The sequence below is a fragment of the Lycium ferocissimum genome, chromosome 8, assembly GCF_029784015.1.
Source record: "Lycium ferocissimum isolate CSIRO_LF1 chromosome 8, AGI_CSIRO_Lferr_CH_V1, whole genome shotgun sequence".
In the NCBI taxonomy this organism is placed as follows: domain Eukaryota; kingdom Viridiplantae; phylum Streptophyta; class Magnoliopsida; order Solanales; family Solanaceae; genus Lycium; species Lycium ferocissimum.
Genome location: NC_081349.1, coordinates 24433905 through 24457935, shown reverse-complemented (window position 1 = coordinate 24457935; position 24031 = coordinate 24433905). Strand labels below are relative to the sequence as shown.

The 24031-nt window shown below is 32.9% G+C and overlaps 1 long non-coding RNA gene across 1 annotated transcript; it reads left to right on the top strand.

Annotated features, from left to right (window-relative positions):
• The first annotated feature begins 7081 nt into the window (after positions 1-7081).
• LOC132066742 (uncharacterized) lies at positions 7082-7554 on the top strand. The gene is made up of 2 exons (XR_009416931.1): positions 7082-7206; positions 7294-7554. It is a non-coding gene; the product is annotated as an uncharacterized LOC132066742 (long non-coding RNA).
• Positions 7555-24031: the final 16477 nt, after the last annotated feature.

Below are 24031 nucleotides of genomic sequence, written 5' to 3'. Positions count from 1 at the left end.
ATTTTTTACCACGAGTTGAAATATGCTATAGCAATAGTAATCTTTTAGCCACATTAAATTATTTGACAAAAAATCTAGTAGCTAAATAAATATTTTTTCTTCAAGTTATATTTGAGAAAAAGTAAAAATAATTTGCATAATAATTACAATTATTTGTCATGACAAAATGAATAACTACAAATTTAGAGTGACAATAAACTTCCATAGCTAACTATAATTTTTGTTATGCTACCATTGCAATAGTAGTATTTTAACCACAATAATATAACTATAAAAAATTAATATGTTTGTGTCGATTGCAAAATCATTATAAGAGATGGTCTAACAAGGTTAAGTTATGAAAAGAAATTAAACATAAAAGTTAGATTTTTTCTAAAAGATAGAAAATAGTTATTGTATATAAATTAAACAATTAATTAACATTCAAATAAAAAGAATAAAATGAAAAAAGTAATCTTCATTAAACGATTATTTGTACCTACTTGTAACCTCAAAACTTATCATGCATATTTTATTTTATTAATTTACACTAAGTATTAAGAAATTAACATGGCTAATATCTAAGTCCATGGAAGAAACTAACTATATAATAATTAATATATAGATAGGTATAAATTCTAAGTTCCAATTATAATTTAAAACATAATGAAGATATCTAATTAATGTGTGAAAAACTATTATATAAAATTTAAACAACTATAACTTTTGTTATCTCCTTTATTTTTAGCATGGCTTCTTCACTACTGTTTTTCCTTTACATACTTGATTTTGATATGTGTTACTTGTGTAGACACGTAATTTTGACCCTCCTCGGTGTTTCACCTTATAGTGTTTAAATATTTCTTTTAATTTTTTTTTATGGGTCGATTTTATTCTATTTTTATTTTAGTAGGCTTATTTATGAGAATCAAAAAGCAAAAAATATTTACTATTTTTAAAGTATAAGTTTTGTGTTCAAAAAATGAAAAATTACAAAAAATATGTTTTTTTTAGGATTTAATTTTGTTTAGCTAGTTATTTTCTTTTAAATAGTATATTTTTCTCTATCTAGGAGTAGTTATTAAGTATTTCTTATTTTTGCATTTAAATAAAAGATAAATAAAAAAAGATGACAAAAAGGGCGAAAAGGGCAAATGGGATTATACCACCTCATCACAAAATGACAAAAGTTATAACAAATTTAATCAAAAAAAAAGGGGAGGAACACGTGATAAGGGGGGCATTATTGTTGGGCATGGGACCAGCAGAAGAAAAAAAAATGAAAAATAAAAAAGATTAATTTTGATAGGGAAATAGGTGGGGATTTATTATTTTTAGATAGGGAAATAGGTGGGGCCCACACATAAAGAAAAACAAAAACAAAAAAAGGGGACCACATGGACACGCACAAGGAGTATTAACATAAAGGGGGTCAGCAGCTCGAGTAGTCCACCTATAGCCGACAGGTTCGGGACTGGGACCCCCGTGCCCAGCCCTCAGAGCCAATCCTTTTTCCAAAGTTACGGATCCAATTTGCCGACTTCCCTTCCCTACATTGTTCCATCGACCAGAGGCTGTTCACCTTGGAGACCTGATGCGGTTATGAGTACGACCGGGCGTGGACGCTACTCGGTCCTGCGGATTTTCAAGGGCCGCCGGAAGCGCACCGTACACCACGCGATGTGCGGTGCTCTTCCAGCCACTGGACCCTACCTCCGACTGAGCCGTTCCGGGCGGGCGGGGTCGTTAAACGAAAAGATAACTCTTCCCGAGGCTCCCGCCGACGTCTCCGGACTTCCTAACGTTGCCGTCAACCGCCACGTCCCGGTTCAGGAATTTTAACTCGATTCCCTTTCGGAGTACGCGCGAAACGCGCTATCTGTTGGGGTTCCCCCGATCCTTAGGATCGACTAACCCATGTGTTCATTTTTTTTTTTTTTTTTTTTTGGGTGGGGGGGGGGGGGGGGGGGGGGGATCACATAGAAATATAGACAGAGAAGGTGACGGACAGAGGTCTTAAAAAGAAAAAAAGAAAAATAAAAAATCATCATCATCTTCATTTCTTCACCGGAAAACCCACCGGAAAATCCCAAAAAAAATAAAATAACAGCACACATCCTTCTTCTTCATTTTTTTTTTTTATAGATAAAAACACACACCATACATTGAAAAAAAAAAAGGAGCACACACAGATTAAAAAAGAAAAAATAGAGAGAGAGTGACGAACAGATCTAACAGAAAAAAAAAGATCATCATCGCCACCAGTCCGTCACCCATCTCCACCCCCATTTTCTCTGACCACCTTTAAAATACCTGAAACCCCGTCACCACCCTATCTATCTAAGACTAAAAAAACCAACAACACCTCTTAAAAACCCAAAATAAACCATCAATGAAAACCCCAAAAAACAGTTATGAAAACACATAAATTCAACCCTTCGTCTCTGTTTTAGCTTGATTTTTCAGTTAGATCTGGGTGTTTGTTCGCTGAGATTGGACTTTTCAGTTCGTGGTTCTCGTGTTTTGGGGCTCTTAGTTAATTTTTCCATTCATTGGTTCCGTGTCGACGATTTCATCCGTGGATCGGATCTTTGCTTGAAGGTTTTGTATTGATCGAATTTCTTGGAGGAATATTACACTAGAGGTCCAATTCTTCAGCCCTACTCTTCATATTTTATATTTTTTATTCAAATGATATACATGTGCTGTTCTTTTTGTGAATGAATTGATTTTTTTGTTTGGTTCAAAAATGGGATTAATTCACTGATTGATTTGAATGTTTCTTTGAAAAATTGTGGTCTGCTAAGTTTTAATATAAAGGGATACGGCTTTGGTTAAATGAACGAATTGTTTTTTCTTTAAAATAAGTATGAGCCATTTGATTGATTAGAAATTGGACTTGCTGACTTTATTCCAATTGGGGCCGGTAGGCAAACTTTTAGGCCGATTTGATTGTTTGTTTGCTTTTAATCGCTTTCAATATCATGTATTCATTCCCCGGGTGGGATGTCCCGGAAGAAACATAAAAATGTAAAATGGTGGCCGTCCATGGAGAAGACCCGGGATGTTGGGAATAGCATAGCGTAGTTTAGGTTTATTTTCTATCATTTTTTTTCTTTTATTTTGGGTTTTAATAATTTGGACTTTATTTTTTAACTTCTCGTGGTGCGCGTGCTTATTTGTTGGTTGTTTGATGTTACCTTATTGAGTTTCTATTTAAGCCAATGCGAGTTAATTAAAGCGACTTTGCTAAAACTACGGGACTAGAGGGGTGCCTCACACCTTCCCTTCGGTCAACAGAATTCCTTAACTGGAATCTCTGTCGCTGATCAGTTTTAGAGTCAAACTTGTTTCTGAAAGGGATATTAATTTTATGGTGACTTGGCACGTCAAAACTCGATGCCAGGTGGCGACTCTTTTTCTTTAAATAAAATTCCTTTTCGAAACACAATTTTTGTCACTTTCGATTTGAAAACCCTTTTGAACTTAACATAAATAAATCACATTTTTTTGTGGGAAAAAAGGGGTGTGACAACTTGAGCCGGGGGTTTATCGGAAACAACCTCTCTATCTTCACAAGACCTTACTTGTGGGATTACACTGAGTATGTTATTGTTGTTCCTATAAATCAAATTATACTCTGTATCTACGAATTGAGAATTTAATATGATTTGTATACAAAAGTGTCTTGTATCTCTCGTAACTATTATTTGATAATTTATAATACTTTAGATGTTATTAAGTTCTATTCCAAGAGGGATGTTAATAATTTAATATGGTTGATATATTAGTGTATAATAAAACTAACTAACATATCATAAGTCATATTTAACAAAATATTATTTATAAGTGTCAGAAGTAATTTAAGTAAATATTTAATTAAATTTGAATATGTGGTTATATCAGATTTAAACAACGAGTATGTGCTTATATGTAAATTCAAATATTTAATTAACTCATATTTTATTTATTACAATATTTTTTTGGATATTAATTATATGATTTTATATGTAAAATTCAAATTGTTATTAATAGTTGTAGAGATAATTTATGTATGTCTTAGTCCTTTATAATTTTTAAATAAGTATTTAGAATAACTTTATATATTTAAGCACTTATTTTAGACAAGTATTTATATATTGAAGACTTTAGTAGTTGTAGAGAAATTTATGTATAGGTCGACCTTAATTATCTTAAATAATTTAAAGTAATTTCACTTATCTAAGAACTCATTTTTAAATAATTACTGCAAGCTTTTAGCGAGCCAAAAGTATTTTTTGATACTCACACACTTTTCTTTTTAGAGATTTGAGGTGTTTGGCCAAAATCAAAAAGTGTTTTGCAGTAACAATAGAAACTGTTTTTTCTGATGTTAGGAAAAAGTTATAATTTTTATTTTTTTTTAAAAGCAAAGCAGAAAGTTAATTATTTCAAGACAAAATTATCCTTCCAAGAAAATTATATTTGTAAAATTACATATCATAATATAGCTAATATATTTCTCAAACATAAATACAAATTTTTTTCTCCTCCCTTTTTGGGTTTAACTATATTTATATTTGATTAAATACCTTAAAATGTTTTTTTTTTTAATTTTATGTGTTAAATTTTTCCTAAATAAATTAAAAAAACTTACTTAAACTCTTCTAAAAATCATTTTCTAGTCAAAATATTGCTAATTGTAAAATGAATCTTAATACTATCATTTTCGCAATTTAATACGTAAAAGCACTTTTTGAAAAGATTCGTCAAACACAATATTTTTATCAAATACTAAAAGAACACTTATCAAATGAATTGTTCAAACACAAATAACTTTTTCTCCAAACATACTTCTGAAAAGCTATTTTGACAAAAACATTCCTAAAACATAAGTAAAGTATTTTAGAAATTTGGCCAAACATGTAATCGAAACATAAATTATATTATAAATTCTTATTAAATAAGTATTACATGTAAGTACCAATTATAATTAAAATAAGATTGAATCATATCTAACTGGTTGTTTGATAGTAAACAACTATAACTAATTATATACTAGAATTTAAACAATGATAAGCTTGTACTCAATTACATTGTATATATAACTAATTATATTTGATCTAGATGAGAAAAAACGTTATAATGATATGGTCCTTTGTTATTTCAATAATTTATCATTAATCAAATTATATATATCTTTTATATATGATCCATGTATAAAATTAATTTAAATTACATTTGAATAACTAATTATATCAAATTAACTATTTTCCATGTATCTTTTTTACTGATTACTAAGAGTCCGTTGCGTTTTGCACCTCTAATATATGTCCTTTTTTTGTGATCTACCCCCGTTCTATTATTTTGTACGATCTACACCCTATCCTCCTTATTTTTGTGCAAAACAAAAGAACTGCTTAAAAAGTTCGTTAAAACAGGAAATACAAATAAGAATACAAAATAAAATGCACAAAATTTTAAAAGAGCTCAAAAAAGAAAAAAGATGTTGGCCTATTTACAAACCAAAACTACCCATTCACTGTGTCGTCGTATTTGTCTTCTTGTTGATAGAAAATATAACACTCATGTGCAGACTCCACATAGCACACATTACAATAGAAACCGTTGAATTCCTATAGAAGATCACATAAAGAATATTTACTTGATGGACCAAAAACGAAAATGATTAGTTACTAAAATTTTGTAATCACTTATGACGTTTTCCTTTAGCACTTTTCAGAAACTTGAACTCCTCCGCATTTACGTAAATTCTTTGAAAACGGAAATTGTTATATTAGACTGCATAAGATAAGATATTAGCAAAAAAAGTTATCTGCTTAAGAAAAAAATATTAGAAGATTCGTGATTTATCTAAACAGGAGAAGAGTAAAAACTTTGACCTACAAGTAATCGACTTTATTTGTATTAACTCTTAACAAATCGATCATTCAAATAAAAGAGAATGAACAATCTCGACAACCGAAAAACTAAAAAGTACTTTCAAAGATCGGATAAGATAATTTATGATTGATACTCTCTTTGCCTGACCAAACCTAGAAATTGCGTATAAGCTCAAATGAATCGGAAGTAACAAATGATTTTCGGTAACAAGACACGTTTCTAGCTTTCTAATCCACTTCTAGTAAGATCGTTTTGTTCTCTAATTGTGTCGTTTATATGGTTCGACCATGATGTACGGGACGGACAAAGAGCTTCGCTTCGATCTAATTACCTCCCACACAAACAAAAGAAAAATTAGAAAAAAAGATATATTATGTGTATTTCCTGTTTTACCCTCTTGAAAACTATGAAAATAGAGTAGTTCTATTGTTTTGCAAGAAAATAAGGAGGATAGGGTGTAAATCGTTAAAAAACATAGAATAGGGTTTAGATCATAAAAAAGGACATACATTAGGGGTGCAAAACGCAACGGACTCGATTACTAATTATAGTCAATTTAAGTAAGCATAAAGGTTAGATTTATAGTGCTAAGTCGTTATAAATCTAATTAAAAATATAAAATTAAGAATTTAATATAATTGAAATAGGACCATATGCAAAAATTAACGATATCTTATAGTAGCTGTTTTTTCCTATTTTACTTAATACAAATTATATGTAGTTATTATTTAGGATTTCTTCAGAAGTAATTTTCTTACTAATATTTGTTAGTACTTGCATTTACTTTCATTTACGTACTATTATAGAAGGAAAAAAAATGTAAAATATAGTAGTGAATAAGTTAAATGGCCATAAAGGCTAGGGCAATTGTCCAAAATAAAATCTTCAAAACCTAAACATCTTCCTCCAATCCTCTCCCTCTCCAGCCGCCGCACCCCCTCTATTACTTTTCCCTTTTTGTCTTCGACCATCGGTAATCGGCGCTTCTCTCTTCCAATTACAAAGATCTTTATATTGTACTTTTTGTTTTTTCATTTTGTTATATATTAAGATTCTTGTAAAAGAATTGTCAAGACATAATCTTTTTTTTTTCCTTGAGATTCTATTATCGTTACTTAGCAAACTTCATTATATATATATATATATATATATATATATATATATATATATATATATATATATATATATATATATATATATATATATATATATATTTGGGTTTGCTCATTCTTATTGTGCTGATTGTTAGTTTAATTTTCTGAATTTACAGATGCATTTTAATAACAAGAGTTAGAGAAGAGGAAAAATGACTTTGCAGACATTCGTTTAGCCTTTTTGTTTATGGTATGGGATATATAAAAATGTACTTATATCCGTTGTTTTTATTTTATGATTCACATATAAGTTTGTCACAAAGTATTTTTGTTTCAGGCTTTCATCGTATTGATGCAGGTAAAACCTACTTCATCCTTTCCCTGAATGCAAGAAGATCATCGGGCGGGTTGCAGCATCACAAATCCCAGACAAATGCTTATTTTTTTTTTTGAATATGAGAAACTTTAGAATTTTAAAGATTATGGTTGAAATGTATAACATACTGTACATAGTTTGTAATATTTGTTACTATCCAGCCTATCTAGTTTTAGTCTACAATCTCATTATGTATGATTTGGAAGTATTGTTTATTATGAATGTCATGAACTTTAGTTATATATTTGTGTATTTTTTGTATGAATTAAGTCATACCTTAAGCTTATTATGTTGTTAATGTTCATAATATATGTATGGATATGGAACAATTGAAAATATTTAATCTGGAAAAATAGCAATAGATTTGCAATGAAAAGTGTTATCGCTACTAATAAATTAATTTATATCAATAATTTATAATTTAATATATAATAAAAATATATCCAAGGATCTTATGCCGATTTCTAGCTATGAAATTTTGAATTTGTAGCTAGACATAAATATTAATTACAAGAGGAGGCTAATATGTAAGCATAGCTATATATTTTAATTTTTGTGGCAAAATAAATTACATCTTTTGCCACAATATATCACCTAGTGGCTAAAGCATAAAGATAGCCATAGAGTTTATTTTGTCGTGGCAAAAGAATAAAATCACTTGCTACAAATATATTTTCCGTGGCAAGAGTTTCTTACCATCATAGCTTCAACACAAAAAATCGTAGCAATAAGTATTAATCCTTAGCCACGGACCATGTAAAGTATGTAGCTAACTTTTAGCCTACGCAAAATTTTGCTACGAACGCTACGGATTTTTTTTTTTTTTTTTTTTTTTTTGTGGCTAAAGTGTTTAGCCACGGAAATTTTTATATTTAGCAACAATGCATTTTGTAGCAATATATGCCTTGTGTTGTAGTGATAGTAATTTCGCAAGGCAAGGCTTTGGGAAAAGTCTGCCTTATGCGGCATACGTTGCCTTAAGGCATAACTAAAAGTCCGTCTTATAAGACAACCTATGCCGAATCCAACATAGCTATAGTTATGCCTTAAGACAACCTATGCCGTCTCCGGCAGAGATTGCCTTGACATAACTAAAAGTCTGCACCTCTGTCGGATTCGGCAGAATTTTAGTTATGCCTTAAGGCAACCTATGCCGCATAAGGCTGACTTTTCCAAAAGCCTTGCCTTGCGATTTTATTTTTATTTTTATGCCTGAGCCGGGGTTTGAACCCAGAACCTTAGGGTATTCTAGGCGAAGAGCAAAAATTAAAGACCAACAATTGGAGGGGCAAAAATTAAAGACCACCCCGAATAAGCCCCTTAACGGGTTGGACGGATCATATTCTCATGGACTAATTTTATCACCCCTCGTATATACCATGCATAATGTACCAATTAATTTTAATATTTGAAATAATCTTTGAATCATTGAATTAAAGCTTAGTTTATACATTCTTGTCGACCGTTTTCTTGTCGACCGTTAGATTCTTATCATAATTAATACCGTTCTAATTACTTGTTTGATACTAAAGTTTAATGAATGGTCAGTTTTAAGAAATAAGGATGTGATTTGATATCCATAAGCATAGACATGCGTTTTCCCAGTAGCAGACAACTTTTGTTAGCTTTTTAATTAGCTTTTCCGTTAGGTAACTATGATACCTATCCACAGGAATAAAATTTCAAAAGTCAACTTAACCATTACTTCATTTAATTAAGGAGGCAAAGTTCATGCATAATGAATGTAGGGTCAATTAAACTAATGGTGATTATAGGATTTGTTAATATGAAATTATTGTTTCTAGATTTAGTAGTAATAGATTAGGATCCCATAATGAAGTTTAAGAAATATTTTACAACACAAACCTAACAGCCTTTAATTTTTAAATATATATAGCTTCATACATGGATCCAATGGTTTTCACTTTGGTTTGTTCTCTTATCTCCCTTGGAAAGGTCAGAAAATAAACAAATGTGTGACTTAGTGATAAATAAAATGATGCAAATAGCATATCATAGCTCATAATGCAGTAGAGACAAAAAAAAATAAAAAAAATTAGGTTATTTTTCTCATTTACCTAAATTTTGGTGGATATAGAATTACTCAGTATACCAAAAAATCGCTAATGTTCGACGGATCCCGTCAAATTTGGCCCATCAGTAACGTTTTCGCTGACTTTTTCATAGAAATCATTTACCGACGAGCCAAATTCCCGATAGGGCGTCCGTCGGATATTAACAAATTTCTGATACTAATAGAAAGTAGCAAGTACTCAATGAAATAGTCGAGGTGTGCATAAACTGTCTCGAATACTACAATTATTTTAAAAAAAAAAAAAAAAAAAACTAGAAAATAAAGATAAGGTTAGGAAATACAGAAAGGAAGCAAATTGGTTGGGCGACATGACCCTTCCATGGGGCACAAGAAATTGGTCTGACTAGTAAAGGAAATGTTTTTAGTGAAGTGACCCTCAATTAATTGCGAATTAAGGAGTCACACTCAAAAAGAGATTGAAACTTAATTATAATTTATAGCACTATAAGTTGTTGGGAATCTGCAACAAATGGCTAAGCAGAAAATATTTTGGAATTATACAACCTATGTATGAAAATCAAACAAGTGGCTATACACAAAATAGTTTGCACTTACTTAGGGTTTTGTGTTCTAGCTTTTCACTTTTTGCCTTTCTTTCAATACATCCAAATTCCAATCAGTGGAGAATAGTTGGATAAAATTCATATTCTTCTTCTCAGGTAGTTACTTGTAATTCCATTTAAATTTAACCTTATTCTTTTTTTTTTTAGTTTATTTTTTTTTAAAAAAACAATACCTTTTATATTTATTAAGTTTTTAATTCTAACATTTTTATTTTATGTATGTACCCTTAATGACGATGTCCTTTTATGCAAATCTGTGTCTAAACAGATTTAATTTATATATACTAATAATACTATAAATAATGTTCATACGCTTACAATATATTTTTACTTGAAGTTAAGATAATCTGCTTTATTTCACATGCACTTTTATGAACGGCAACATTAGTTATTTCTTATGGAGCCTCATTATGCAAATTGTTTTTTTACATTATCGGTGCATATAAGTTAACTCCTAATGATTAGTTTGCTCCTATATTTTAGGTACTTTGAATAACTGTTCCGTATCACGAAGGATTGCAATGGAATGATAGAATTCTTCCGTCCTTAATTATAGATTTCGAGTTTGAGTCTTGCAAATAAAAATAAAACAATATGGTAGGAGTGCATTGTTTTTAATGAATCTTATACTGCGTGAATTCGAATTAATAAGCGTCTTAAAGCGAGTAATGGACACCCGATAGGAAAAGAAAAAAAGAATAGCTATCCCGTAGGGACCATTTTGTCGATTTTCCATGATTATAACGAAGCTAATGCTATGGTAGTTTGAAAAACTAGCCACAAAAAGCCTAATTATTGAAGGAAAAACAGATTTAGTTTTAAATCATGTCATCCTCGCCACTTTTTGGCCAGATTCATTTTTAGCAGACACCCCTAATTAATCAAGCTGCATTAGAGCCATATCATGTCGGAAAATATTCGATGAAATCGGAAATTTCAACTACCAAAGATGTGATTGTCCATTTTTGTAAACTTTATTGGATGTAGTACTTTGGTTGAACTTTTTGGATATGATTGAGAATTTGGTTTGAAAATTTGCACCTAGTTTCAACTATTTTACAAGTTTTGGCCAGTCTATATTTGAAAAGTAAACAATACTAATCCACTTAAGTAGAGAAGAAGGAGAAGAGTCACGTCTCGCAAAAGTGAATCTAGAATTTGAATTTGATAGCTTTGATCGACCTATAAGGTTCATTTTATATACACAAATGTCTCTTTAATTTTCTCATCACTATTTAGATATTGTCTCTATTTTTAAAAGTTGTGCAAATATAACCCTTGGAGTTGACAAAATATTAGATTGTCATTTGACATCTATAAAAGGTCCATAAATTGTCAGACAAATTTTAAAAAAAAAAAATCATTTACTAAACAAATATATAAAAAAAAAGGACAACTAGCAAACATTTCAGATAAGATTCTTACTAGTTAACTCATTATATACTTATATAATTATTAGCCCAAATCTAATATTTGTTACAATTTCAGTGAGTATTTACTTATATATTTATGTTCCACATTCAAAATACCAAGCTAAAATGAATGGTTGCTTGAGTGCTACATACACTACTAAATATTTAGTGGTTATAGCTTATACCCTCACATTACTTTCTTATCCCCTTTTTTCACACAGCTAGAAAAAATTATATGAAGTTACCAAAAAATTATTTTGGGGTTGAACTAAATATTAGAATGAGTACTGTAGGATTGTCTTAAATATGACAGTAAGGCTTCTCAAGAAGGAACATACACCGAACCAAATAGTTGGAAACAGGTTAGACTAAAAGAAAGCAGTTGCAGAAGGAGCCAGATTAGAATTTTAGGGTTTTGGATAAGACCAATTAAAAAATGTTAGGAGGAAATCCTTATGAACGTTCCTTTGGTGGAATGGGATTAAAAAAAAATCCTAGCATAAATTAATATCGTGTTGGAGAAATTAAGAAAAATAATCCCAAATAAGTAATGCAGCGTGGGATTGGATGTATAAGAAAAAACAAGTTCCCACTCACTAATGTAGCATTAGGTCTATGGTATTAAATAATACAAATATACGCAGGAATTTATGTACTATTTTATGCGAGATCAAATACGAAATAAGAATATGTGTATTAATAATTTGAGAATAAAATATTTGGACACAAAATTGCCCTCAAAGTGAGTACTAAATATAACCCTTACGTAACATTCCTAGTACCACTTATTGCACAGCAATTTTTATATTATTAAGGTTTTATGGCATTCTTGTCCAATCAATATTGCCAAAGTACTCCTTGAATCATCAGCAACTGTCCTTAAACAAAGTGTTTATTTTCTCATAGGTCGTTTGGTAGCTGGTTAAGTGACCACTTATTCTAAGTGACCACTTATTCATGTATTATTCTCTGCATAACTAATACAATGTTTGGTGGCTAGTGAAGAGATACTTTATATGCGTATTAATTTATGCTTACTTATATCGCGTTTGGTAGCTAGTTATGAAGTAAGTTATTAATGTATAAAATTAGTGTGACGTTTGGTTTGCAATTTAGAAACCTGCATAAGTAAAGGGCAGCCCGGTGCACTAAGCTCCCGCTATACGCAGGGTTTGGGGAAGGGCCGAACCACAAGGGCTTATTGTACGCAGCCTTACCTTGCATTTCTGCAAGAGGCTGTTTTCACGGCGTGAACCCATGACCTTCAGGTCACATGGCAGAAACCTGCATAAGTAATACGTGTATAAGTTATGAGGAAATCTATGTATTATTTTATGCGGGGTAGAAAATGAAATTATTAATACATGAAACACCAATACGTGAATAAAAAAGTTGAAATGGCAATATTACTCTCATCACTTTTCACTTGAATACTTTCATTTTGCAAACAAATATTTTTATATAATTTTTAATATAATATTTTGTAAAAAAAATAATATAATATTTTAATTTTAATTGTAAATAAATTATTTTAATTTTACAAAGCATATAATATTTATTAACTTTTAATATAACAATCCAACATTTAAAGAAATAATTTATGCATAACTAAACTATGCATGAGTAAACCCTACATAACTAATAACTGCATAATCCTAACCAGCTACCAAACAACCCCTTAGTTGTTACTGGCTTCCACCATCTTAATACATTAAACAACACCTCTAATTAAGACTTTAAGAGTGCCTTAGTCCTGCTTTTTTTGTTTAATAATTGAAGTTATGCTGATATTATCGTTCTAAGATCGCCCAAATCTCGATTAAGGCCCACCAACTTAGTGCTTATCTAGGAAATTACCCAATTACAAGTGATTATTCGAATTATTAAACATGACATTATTTCAGACATGATCCATCATAGTACAACAAAAAGAAAAGTTCAAGTCCATTCATTAACTTTCTAATCATCTTTATTTCCCTTTAGCAACCATCACTTTAGAAGGATTTAGAAAAGATTAATGGTAACAACTCAAATATAAGTCTTGATATCAATCCCTTTTTTGGATATGTTCGAAAGCATATTTAATTAGCTAAAACAAAAACTAGAAATTAACCACAGATAACTTTTGTTGTTAAACAATAAATATTAGCGGTTAATCTTATTTAACGACGGATTAATGATGGATAATAAATTTTTTTTCTAGCTAAAGGCTATTTAACAATAGATTATCAACGAGTTTCGTATCTAATTTGATTTTCTTAATAGTGATATTAGTCCAAACAATGTGGGTATTATTCAATCAATAAGTCCATCAATGTGTTCGAAGTGACACATACCTACTCTTTTAACATATAGAGGTCTATGTTTGAGTGGAGTTAGCTTTAAGTCAGGTGACGTGACAATTTTTTTTATTTAGTGACACAAATTAGTAATTAATTAATCTATGAGAATTAATTAGGGGGAATTTCAGTAATGTACAATTTAGCCCACAAAATTATATTTGCGTAGTAACTATATTTTTAAATTACAAACCTATGACCCCGCGACAAATTATGGTTAAATTGTCTATACAACATTATACAACAATTACAACTTTATACAACAATATACAACTTTATACACTACGCGTAGACAATGTATAAACCTTGTATAAAAATGTATAATAACTATAAGAGTTGTTTATACACACACTTCTTCAAATGTTATACAGTGTTTATACAGTGTTAAAAGTGTAACATAATGTATGTGTTTTATACACACTTTACCCTTAAAAAAACACCAACATTAGAAAGAGATTTGGAAGGAAAAAATAGCATCTTGGAGTTTGATATGGGGGGAAGGGGCGTGGCTATCTCTGGTAATTATGTTTTTTTAAAAATGGGATGAAGGCAACAAAATGTAAAAAAAAAAAAAACTATAGTCATTTCGGGTAAATACTTTACCCAAAATGCCATAGAGTGTTATTTTCCCAATTAATTAATACTCTAATAACATGAAGCCTAACCCTACTTTGTAGTTTAGGTGTCTATATATTAGTTTAATATAGTTAATGGCAATTCCATCAAAATGTTCTTTTTAAAATTAAAAATTAAAACAGCAATAATAGAAAGACCCGTGAACTACATAAACACAACATGTAATGCAGAAACACATTAGTTGGGAGACCTTTGCACATGTATTGGAACTTAATTAATTAACTAATCATCCTCATCAATAAAGTATCCTAATATATAATAATTCTATTTGTTGATTTTATTCTTATAAGTTCTTCAAACACTCCACGTGTTTGTGTGTGTCTACATCGATCGCACCAAATTTACTTTCTTAATTTCTTGCCTTTTTTGTTACTGTTATAATGTTTCATTGTTTTTTCCTTTTTTGGTATATATCCTTTGTATATCTCTATCTCCAAAACTCATTTAGATTATTAGTTTATTAATTAACTATTGAAGACAAGGGGTAACGTGTAACCAAATCCCATAATTGAGCCACAATAGTCAAATAAGAATCCACTTAAACTTTTTTTTCTCTTGTACATTACTCCCTCCAGATCAAAAAAAGAGTGCACTTAGCCTTTTTTTCTTGGATAAAAAAAAGAGTCCATTTAGCAAATCAAGAAAGAATTAACCTTATTTTTTCATATTTGCCCCTATTAAGTGTTATATGATCAAATCCCAATGTCTATTTAATTAGGAGTAGTTTAGTCAAATTACCTATTTTTGTGTAGGAGTTAGTATTTTCTTAAGGGGTGTGCAAATGGCTAAGTGAACTCTTTTTTTGATCCGGAGGGAGTATTAGATTTAGGCAAAAATTGATTGGACAACTTCCTTTGATACGTGAGCCCTACTTAATTGTTATGTCGCTAGGGTTTTTGTAATTGGAATCGTATTAAGAGAATTGGGGGAATTAGGAGAATTAGGGATGGAATTAGGGATTTAGGTGAATTGGGGGTTAAATCTGAAGGGCCACGTGTAGTAAATTGAAGGGGGACAGCTCATTGAGGCTCACATCCTACGGTGTAGATGAGAAGGGAAATAAATAAAGTGAACGGTGGAGATTAGTTCCTCAAATAAGTGACCGAGATGAGATGGTCGGTGTCAATTCGAAGTAGGACCCAACCAAATAAATAAATATCTCAACCGATATGGGAAAAAGGCGCTTAATCATTTGATGGTACTTTCTTTCCCTCTCAAATTCTCTTCCTTCTCTCTTCGATCTTCACTCTTTCTCTCTCTAAAATTCTCTTATCTTCTCCACGGGAATCCAATCACGTTACAAGCCTTTGGCTATGGCGATTATATTAAGTTATCGTCCCTTGTAAATCATTTGGTGATTGTAATTGATCAATTTGGTTGAGAATATAATAAATTCCACGGCCCTAATTTTGGTTTAATTACTTCCGCGCACTACTGGAATATTACAAAATTGGTATCAGAGCTCTATCCTAGCCCATAAGAAGTTTACAAATATGACAACTACAGAAACGAGATCGAAATCTATGGAGGAAAATGTAAAAAAATTGGAAACGCAGTTACAAAATCACATCACGAGAGGCGGGTCATGAAATGGGGCCACGGATGCCAAAATTGATGACTTAGGGAAGAAAGCCGGATCACAGTGATTGAAAGATTTATGTCGATACATGATGGTATACTTGGTAGCCCACCTGTAACCCATAATTAGGCAAACAAATGGTAATGGAAACTGACAAATACAATCAAACGATGGCATATATGAGCTGAATCAATATCATCACAAAGTAGAATTTCCATATTTTGAAGATGGTGACTCTCAAGCATGGCTGAGAAAATGCAAACGATATTTCCACTACAATAACATAGTTGACCCTCAGGAGAAACTAGAAATGGCAGTTTTACACTTAAATGGTAGAGCGTTACTACAAATCACTTAGTAAGGGGAATGTGGAGTGGCGGTTTGCTGAAGAACTCTGCAAGAGATTTGCTAAAGGAAGTAATAGTATACTCAATCTCTTAGGTGAATTCAAAAGGGTGGAACAAAGAGGGTCAGTTAATGATTACTTGGAGAAGTTTGAAGACCTTAAAGCTTGGGTGCTTATGAGAAACCCAACTATTCTTAGGAGTTCTTCTTAGGATTCTTTGTGGAAGGATTAAAGGAGGATATTAGGCCCACGGTAAAGATGCTTGACCCATACACACTAAGTCAAGCTGTAGATAAGGCCAGACACTATGAGAAACTGTTAGATACAACTAATAAAATGAGTAAGGTGACTTGGGGCAAAGGACCAGGACAAGCTAATAATTCCACCTACAGTACTAACAGTAGGAGTGCACCAACAGGGGAAATGAATAATAGGTCCATGGAGGCAAGTATGAGTCAAGGATTATGCTATAAGTGTGGGGATAAGTACTTCTATGGCCATCAATACAAAAACAAGCAGTTGAATGCTATTTCCATGAAGGACAATGAAGAGAGAGAAAAATTGATAGTCACGGGAGAGGGAAGATTCAACACCTTTCAATGAACAAGAGCTGGTGGAGGAGGCCATAAGTTTGCATGCATTATCAGGGACTGAGGTCCCAAACACTATCAGCCTTATAGGAGAAGTTAAGAAGCAATTGGTGAGTGTATTACTAGACTCAAGCAGTACTCATAGTTTCCTAGATATGAAGACCGCTAAGGAAATGGGAAGTGCAATAAAGTGAACCCAAAGAGTAATTAAATTAAGCCATCATATTTGCCCAAGGTTTAGAAAAATTAATGGGATTGAATTTGAGGATGTTATGATTAATCTGGGGGCATCTAATATTATACATATAAATACAACCCCGTATAAGATTTTAATGAGGCCCGGTCATATAAAGAGGTCGGGGTCGGCTACTCTTAAAAGCATGACTTCTACCAGTGTTAAGCAACTTTATTCGGTTATTTTACTATCTATAACCAAAGAGATAGAGGAATTACCTCAGGAAATCACTATCGAGTTGTTTGCGATGTGTTCAAAGGAACCCAAGTCTCTCCCTCCCATGAGACAACATGATCACTTCATACCAAACCAAACCAGTATAAGTACGGTACAATTTTTTTAAAAAAAATGAGACAGAAAAATAGGTGAAAGACATGATGAGCAATAGGATTATTCAGCCTAGTCATTCTCCATTCTCTTCCCCTGTGCTATTGGTTAAAAAGAAGGATAGCACTTGGAGATTTTGTGTAGATTACAAGGAGTTAAACAATGTGGGGATAAATTTCCAATCCCCTCGGTGGATGATCTATTAGAGAGCTAAATGGGCCGCTATTTTTTCTAAAATTGATCTTAGTGACACAATTAGGATAAATGTGGATGATATATACAAAACTCTTTTAACATATTATGAGTTCAAAGTCATGCCATTTGGCCTAACTAATGCAGTTTCCAAAGCTTAATAATCATGTATTCAAGACATTAGACAATTTGTACTTGTGTTCTTTGATGATATATTGGTATATAGTGCCACCGTGCGGAATTAATCACTTAAAGAGATGTACATTCCGAGGAAGGAACATCTATATGCAAAGAGGTCAAAATGTTCCTTTTGCCAAGCAAAGGTGGAGTATTTGGGGCATGTAATCACGGGGAAGAAGGTGTCTATATTTTTAAGATTGAAGCCATGTTAACTGGCCTATCCCTAAGACCCTTAAAGCCTTAAGGGGATTTTTAGCCTCACGGGGTACTATAGGAGATTTATCGAAATTATGGGTGGATTAGCAAGCCTATACAACTATTAAAGAACAACTCATTCAAATGGAGTTCAACCACGAAAATTTGAAGAGTCAATGTATAAACCTTTTGTATAACTAAAGCTTTATAAAACTGATGCTTGCTCAAAAGGGATTGGTCTTTGTGCTAATGCGGGATGGAAGACCTATAGCATTTTTTATAAAACTTTAGCACCGGGCACCGGGGCTTATCAACCTATAAAAAGTTTATACGGTCTGTTTATTACTTGATGGTAGGGCACTTCATTGTTAGACCGATCATCACGGTCTTAAGTATCTATCGGAACAAAAGGTTACTACGCACTACAACAAAAACTTGACTAAACTATTGGGCCTTGACTTGAGGTGCGGTATAAGAGATTAGGGTGGAAGGAAAAATGAACCTTCTATGTTGAGTTTGACTTGGATGCAAGAGGTGTGCACAAGTTATGAACATGACCCCGGTGGCTTGATCACCAATCCCTACATGACAAATACTCACTACATCAAGGTATCATCCGATCTTAAAAATGGGATGATCTCCGATTGACTATATTTGCCGCCTTACATCAAAATGTAACAAGCAACTTTTAAAAGAATTAGGGTAATTTTCTATTGGCCTAGTATGAGAAAGGACATATTCAAGTGGGTGGCTGAATGTGATGTGTGTCAAAGGGTCAAGTGCCATACCCCGGGTCGCCGGCAGCCTTTGCCAATTCCTTCTTCCTTGGCGGGATATTGGTATGGATTTTATTGAGGGGTTACCAATTTCACACCACAAGAACTCTATACTCTGGATCGATTTACCAAATATGGGCATTTTCTAGCTCTCAACACCTACTTTGATATTGTTTAGGTGTCTAGAGATTTACAAATTTACCTAAGTATAGTTAATGGACTCAATTTTTACCATCAAAATATTCAAATCATTAGGTACAAATTAAAATGACTTACCACCCACAACAGCACACCGAGGCTAGAAAGTTTGGAAACCTATCTGCGAGCCACTGCTCTCTAATCCTAAACACAAATGGCAATAGTGGTATAATACTAACCACGATAGTGCCATTAACAAGATCCCATTTGAGGCTCTCTATGGATTTTGTCCTCCACATATACCCATGGGGTCATTACCCCGCCAATTGCACATGTATTGGAACAATTACTAATCAAGGATAATCTTTAACTGAAATACTTTATGGATCGCAATAGATCATTCTACAACTAAAGTCTATCTTAATTATATAATAATTCTAAACTTGCGATTTACAAGATATTAGAGAGAGAGTGGGTTATTAGTTTGGAGCCGCCGCTCTCAAATCCACTCCACGTGTTTGTGTGTGTCCTGCCATCACGCACCCAACCCCCATTTGCGACTTCGCGTCTTAACCTTTTCTTTCTTGCCGGCGTATCGTTAGTCAACAATGCGGCATCGGTGCGGTGTTGGTTTCGAACCTAGGCGCCAACGAGGCTTTTGGTCGTATATCCTTTGTCATTTCTCTATCTCCAGGAAACTCATTTAGAAATTGTTATTAGTTTTTTAATTAACTATTAAGAAATTGGGGGAATTAGGAGAATTAGGGATGGAATTAGGGATTTAGGTAACCAAATCCCACGTGTAGTAAATTGAGCCACAGGCTCACATCCTAGTCAGATGATAAGGGAAATCCATAAAGTGAACGGTGGAGATTAGTTTTTCTGGTCTTGTAGGACCCAACCAAATAAATAAATATCTCAACTGATATGGGAAAAAGGCAGTTAATCATTTGATGGTATTTTCTTCCCTCTCAAGTTCTCTTCCTTCTCTCTTCGATCTTCACTCTTTCTCTCTCTAAAATTCTCTTATCTTCTCCACAGGAATCCAATCACATTGCAAGCCTTTGGCTAAGGCGATTATAGCTTAGTTCATCTGGTTATCGTGGTGACTTGTAAATCATTTGGTGATTGTAATTGATCAATTTGGTTGAGAATATAATAAATTCCCTGATTTGGCCCTAATTTTGGTTTAATTATGCGCATCAATATTACAAAATTGGTATTTAATTAGCCCATGTAAGTTTACAAATATGACAACTACAAAGATCGAAATCTATGGAGGAAAATGTAAAAAAATTTGCGATAAAATCACATCACGAGGCAAGTCATAATATTTTCACGGGCCAAAATTGATGACTTAGGGAAGAAACTGGATCTGGTGATTAAAAGATTTATGTCGATACATGATGGTATACTTGGTAGCCCACCTAGGGCAACTGCACCATTAACTGCTGGGCAAACAAATGGTAATGGAAACTCGGCAAACACAATCAAACGATTGCACCCGACAAGAGCTTGAATCAATATCATCACAAAGTAGAATTTCCATATTTTGAAGATGGTGACTCTTTTTATTTCTCTACAATAACATAGTTGACCCTCGGGAAATGTTTTGTGGTTAAATGGTAGGGCTTACTACCGTATCACTTCGCTTTTCATTATTTTTCATTATTTATCACCCAAATATCCAAAAGGACAAACCAAATTTAAAATATAACTGTGGAGTACTTCTCATTTACATGGAAAAGATTAAAAATTGCTTGCGGTTGCTTATTACCTTTAGTTCTAATGTTTTAACCTGGTCAAATTTAATTTCTTTTTCTTTTTTCCCCCTAATGTATATTATTAGATTTAGGAATTGATGTGCCGCAAAATTACGGGATATTCGATGCTAATTCCTTAAGCTTTTGTGACTCTTCAAGCACTTTTAGTGTTACTTTTTGTGTATTTATGTCGTTTTGTAGGATAAAATGTCGGAGCATAACAGCAAAATGGAGCAAAATAGAGCAAAAATAGAACAAGCGGCACTTTTTCGGCAACACATGCTAAGCGGATTGTACGGCAAAGATGTTGTGCATGCAGCACCTGTGAATGGCACTTGCTGCAGCATGTTGTGCATGCGAGTGGCACTTGCTGCAGCATGTGCTGCATGCAGGGCATTTTTGTCCACAATTTGTTCCCGTTTTGGAATGTTATAAATACTCTTTTAGGGTTTGTAAAACATATCTTTGGCAGTTTTTTACAAGTTTTGGAGACTAGGTTCCTACACCACCCTTTGGGGTTGAAGATTTGAAGATTTGGTTGAGCATTTCTTAAACCTTTACTTCATTTCTTCAATTCCTTGCTTTGTATTGTATATCTAAGTGTGTAGAATTTTATTCCATAACTTTAATTTTGTTTATGAAAATATTCATTTGCAAAGTTGGATGAAATATCTTGTTATGCTTATGTATTGAATGATTTTTATTTCTAATGAAGTGGGTCTTTGTTTCTTTAATTAATTAATCTCGTTTTGAATGATTCTTAAGGGATTAGCTAACCCTAGGACTCGTCCATTTACTTTGATTGAGCTCGGAAGAGGAAATCTAGGTTGGGAAAGATTAATTAACAAGAATTTGGGTCATTAAACCCATCTAATAACTTGAGCTAGGAATAGGATAGTTACTTGAGGTTAAATTGATTGTGCTTAATACCACACTCTAAGGCTTAGAAAAGCTTAGAGTGAAATTCATTGATTTGGTTGGAAGACTTTCAATGAGATTTTAGAATCATTATCTATCAACATAAACCTGCTCTTAGTTGTAAAATCATAAAATACATTGGATCGTTACTTGAGAGTTCCTTGTATCCATGTTTGTGGCCATTGATCATTTTACTTGCTTTCTAGATTAGTTTATATTTTCGCATTAGTTATAATTTTCTCAAAATCAAAATATTATCAAGTGTTTGGCTTAGCGTAGAAAGTGATAATTCCTTACTTGTTTAAATCGCCTAGTATATTGTTCCCTGTGGGATCGATCCCAACTCATAGTTAGGTAAATTATATTGCATACGACCGTGTACACTTTCTCTTTGAGGAGTGGATTTGGACGTTATCAATTTTGGCGCCGTTGCTAGGGAACAATTTGGCGTATTTGGGTTAGTTTGGGATTTAAGCTTGCTTGCTTTGGTCTAAACTTGTGAATATGTGTTTGTGATTTTTTGTGTTTCTTTGTGTTAGTTTTTCATTTTGTTATTTATTTTTGTTACTTGTATTACTATGGCATCATGGAATGAAAATGGGTTTGATGGTTGCAACCCATATTTTGATGACTCATGTCCATATTGTGGAGGACCCCACTTTTGGCAAGATTGTGAAAATGCTCTCGGGAGAGAGATGTGTGCACCGTCTCAATTATATGATGGGAATAGTTGCGATATATATGTGGTGGTCAAGGTGGACATTGGGGTGATTGTCCCAATTATTTTGCTCCCCCTCCCCCAAGTTGTTCTAACGAAAATGCTAGTTGTGCTTTTGAGTTTGATAGGGACAATAACATGGCAAGTGAAGGACAAAGTGCCGGATTTGAAGGCATTATGGCAATGCTCCAAACATACTTAGATCGGGAAGCTAAAATGGAGGAAGAGCGAAAACTCGTCCAACAATCCATTTTAGAAAATAGAGAAGCTATGAAAAGAATGATTGATTCATTTGAGGATGCCAATTCCTCAATTGTCATGGAAGTGTCGACTCCTCAAAATGAATTGGTTGAAGAAGAGATTTCAAATTTAAAAGATGAGCCCGAAAATTCTTGTGACCATGACAAGAGTTGTGGAATTGAAGAAGTGGTTCAACTTGAAAAAGAAGAGCAAAATCTTCTAAAAAAAAGAAGAAGAAGAAAAAAAAAAAAGAAATCTCCAAGAAGAAATCTCAAAAAGAAGAAGTTGAGGAAATTTTGAAAAGCATAATGGGGAGGAATGAAGAATATGGGCAAGTCTTGACCAAATTGTGAGAAGAATTGAAGTTCAACATGGAGATGATGAAACTATCCAAAAGGTGTATCTCACCATGGATGGATTTTTACAAGAGTTGGATGACTCTCACAATGAAGAAAAACTTGACAAAATGGAAATTTTGAGCCAAGATTGGTTAATGAATCAAGCTCAACAACTTGAAGCCTATGGGGATCACCGTGAAGGCATTTCACGGATGATGGAAGAATTTCTAAAAATGCATGTTGAGCAAAGTCAAGAAGTGGAGCTACTTGAAATTTCTATCCGGAAATTGGAGGCCGAATTGAATACAAAGATTGAGGCATGTGATGCTCAATATCAAAGGGCCATGGATTGTAGTTTTGAGTTGGTTTCCAATGAAGAAGAGATCAAGATTGATTTTTATGAGCTAATGGTGAATTGCCAACCAACCAACCCAAAAATAGTGAATGATGCCGAAGTTGAAGAAATGATACTAGAGTTGCATAAAACAGTTCATAAAATAATTTTTGAAGACTCTAGTTCATTTTTGGGTGAGGATGTCAAAGATGAGGCAAATTTGGAATTGGGGCGCGTTGGATCACATTCCAACCATTTTTTCACATTGTGCTTGGTTGATGATATGGAAGTTGAACTAACCGAGCCTATGGAGGATTGTGGAGATGAAGAAGAAAGCGTCTTTATTTTGAAATTTGCAATGCCAAGAAGACAAAGTGACATTCCTCACTTAAAGGCCAAGAAGTGTAAAATGCGACATTCGAGAGTTGGCCTCTTTGCTTTTCTACCACCGCCTCACGAGCATCACCGGAACCTTGATTCAAAGTTGGGGCGAAAATTCATATCCTCCAAGTGGAGGGAAAAGTGGTAAAGGTAACCATCGTGCCGCGACGTTAAATTAAGCGCTTGGTGGGAGGCAACCCATCGTTTTCAAAATTTTAAGTCGTTTTTGAAATTTTATTTTTTAGAATCATTTATTTTATTGTTTTTGACTAATCTGCAAAGTTTTCGAATTTTTGGAGTTGTTTTGAGCGGATCGAGTTTTCAGAGCAACCTAAACCGGAGTTCTTTGCTAAATTTTTTTTTTTCGGTGTGACATCACCTACGATTCACGGTCATACAAGCAG